Source organism: Crocodylus porosus, unplaced genomic scaffold (genome assembly GCF_001723895.1).
Source record: "Crocodylus porosus isolate Cpor-Errol unplaced genomic scaffold, CroPor_comp1, whole genome shotgun sequence".
Taxonomy (NCBI): domain Eukaryota; kingdom Metazoa; phylum Chordata; order Crocodylia; family Crocodylidae; genus Crocodylus; species Crocodylus porosus.
Genome location: NW_017728921.1, coordinates 8,439,677 through 8,442,519, shown reverse-complemented (window position 1 = coordinate 8,442,519; position 2,843 = coordinate 8,439,677). Strand labels below are relative to the sequence as shown.

Sequence of the window (2,843 nt, the reverse complement as noted above, 5' to 3'; positions counted from 1 at the left end):
GAATGTGCTGGGGACCTCCCCACGCTTCTGTGGGACCCTCCATGCACCCCAGCATTGCAGCATTCACAAGCCGCCTGCTACATAGAGGTACGTAGAAAAAACATGTAAAGCTGTGTCTAGATCCGAATCTCCCTGAATCGAATTGGAACCCTCCGAATCAATTCGGAGAGATTAAAGGGTCCTCTGATTGAGTTTGGATTTGGAGATTCAACCACCGAATCTGGCCAAATTGAATCAGGGACCAAAGCTTCGCACAGCCCTAGTACCCATCTACAACTTGAGATGCCTACAAACCTTTGTTAATATGGTGAAAGATCTCTTGTAAGCTTTCCCTCTAGCTTTCTCTCCTGATCCTAATGAAAAAGAATTTAAATTTGAAACTATCCATATCTGTTTCATACTACCATTGTATCAAAGTAATCTGTGGTGAAACTTGAAGTTGAATTTCAGTTTCCTGACTTTCAGAATAGCATTGCAACCTTTGAATCAGCTTCCCTATTTATGTGATTGCCTTTCTTCCACCTGTATCTCGTAATGTCAAGGTTAAACCAATGTTAACTCTGTTAATTTATTAGTATTAACTGATCGAGATCATAAAGCAGTCCTGTGGCTCAGCAAAAAAATAGAACCTCCTGATTCATGGGCTCTTAGCTGTATAATCCCTCTGAAAGCGTGATTCTGCTTTGAGAAGTGACCTTCTAAAACTAACTTTTCAATATTGTTTCCATATTTGTATTAGCTTTCCCCCATATTTATCAACAATTTACAAGCCAGTTTTACTCCGTTTTTAAGCATGAAAAAACGTCATTTAAATGTAAGGGCTATATTACTTCTTGAGATGCACCACCACATCAAATAGAGGTGCGCAGGCAACTAATTTGACCAATTGTTATTTGCAAACGAAGCAATCAAAAAAGTAGCATCTGCTTTTGCAGAAGACCATACAAACGGTTTTCAGAAATAACATAGCTACAACATAAGAGGCAATACTTTTGTATTACAGTTAGCACAGTGACTGGATTTGTTTTTCTGCAGGGTGATTACTGATGTCAGCAGATCTGTGGGCCTGATATGCAGCCTATTGAAGTCATTGTCTAATGTATTGTCCGATGTAGCATATTCTTCTGTGACCCTCCCTATACTAGCATGGCAGGGAAAAAAAGGAGGCTTAGTCCTCCGTTCTATACAGGTGCTGTAATAGGTATGTTTGCAACTGGTTTTATTTTTCCAACTAAGAATCCTTTTAAGAATGTATGTTCCACATGTGGGAAACAGCTATTTTCGGAAAGCCAGCTTCTCCCGCAAAAAAACTTCAAGCAATGTGATGCCTCCTGGGTAAACTGGCCAGTGGTAGCTTTCTCTGCTGATGTGGTGTTCATAACTGGTAGTCCTTCAGGAGGTAGATTTGCTCAGCAGTCTGCCTGTACTGGCCCTCACCACTTAGAAGAAGGGTCTTCCATGCTTTCTTCTCTCTAGGTGCACCCACAGGAGATGCTAACTGCACAGTTGCCTAATAACACTGTGCAGTAGCATGCCAGGCAAAACCCATGTTAATATGCTACAGTAGTATTAGGCTACTGTGCAGTTAGCGTCTGAAAAACTCCATGTGCCGGCACTACTGCGCAGTAGCGCAGGTTACGGAGAATTGAAGGGCTGCTTGGTTATCCAAGTACTAAACTTAATGCGCAGTAACTACAGCTCATTAATGAACGCATAGATGCCTCCTCTGTCTTCTATTCCTGCAGTTTCTGTTGAATTCAGTTGAATTGATCTCTTTAATGAAGTTAATAGTTTTTCTAAGAGGTTGTCTACATGAACAGGTTATCAGGAGGTGAGCTAAGTGCTGCTTTATCCCTGGTAAGTTACCCCAGTTCTATTGGGAGGAAGAGCTACCTCGCATTTAATGGGGGTGTGGCAGGGCACTGTGGGTACGTGCTACTTTAGGCCCTGGAGCTGGCAGCTGCCAGGTGCCTAATGAGGGCAGCCATTTTAGATTTAGGTTTGCCCATATAGACGGGGCAGTTTAGCTGTGAGAGGGCAGGCAACAACACCGCCTGGCCAGAGGGCTGCTGAGTTTCATACGGAAGTAAGCGAGGAGATATAGGGGATGGTAAGGAGGCTCCTGGTCCTGGGTACAACCTAAAACTGCACCCTGCCGCGAGTGGGTGGACTGGTGGGGCTCTCAGTGGTGCGGGAGCCCCTAGGAAATGCCAGGTCGGTGAAAGGCAGGTAGGGGCGCCTTAACCCCTAGCCCCCACCACTGGGTGGGTAACCCCTTTATGTGGAGGGCCCAGAGGCTGGACCTCTGGAGGGAGTGAGGGGCTAGAGACTCTGACCTGATTGAGAAAGTACCCTCAACTGGCCCATGCTGGGGCCAGGACCAAACCGGTCAAAAGGGCCAGGGGCCCACCGCAAGGAACGCCTGAGAGCCAAGGGTTCTGACTGGCCTGGAGGTGGGCCAGGGCTAGTAGCCAAAGGTCCCGAGGGGATCACACCCGGAAGGGGAAGCAGTTCAGGGAGCTATGCTGCCCAGGATGAAGGTGAATTAGGCCTCCAGAATGGAGGGATCTTAGAGGGGTCCTGATTGGAGAAGTCTGGGGCCCAGTGTGGGGCCAGTGGCTGTTGAGAACATCTGGATGCCATCTGCAAGGCTTGGGCTGTGGTGTAGGGGAGGAACAGAGCTGCAGATAGCACCCCCTGGCATCGGGGCAGAGAATCGGCAGCCTCCCACTTAATTTACATCTCTATTAATCAATTAAGTTTCATAGTTTCATAGTTTCTAGGGTCAGAAGGGACCTGAGCAGATCATCTAGTCCGACCCCCTGCCATGGCAGGAAAGAATA

The 2,843-nt window shown here is 46.7% G+C and overlaps 1 protein-coding gene across 1 annotated transcript in view; it reads left to right on the top strand.

Moving 5' to 3' along the window:
- The window catches only part of TMEM132D (transmembrane protein 132D), a 287,698-nt gene that overhangs the window by 117,081 nt on the left and 167,774 nt on the right, over window positions 1-2,843 (top strand). The window lies entirely within an intron of this gene.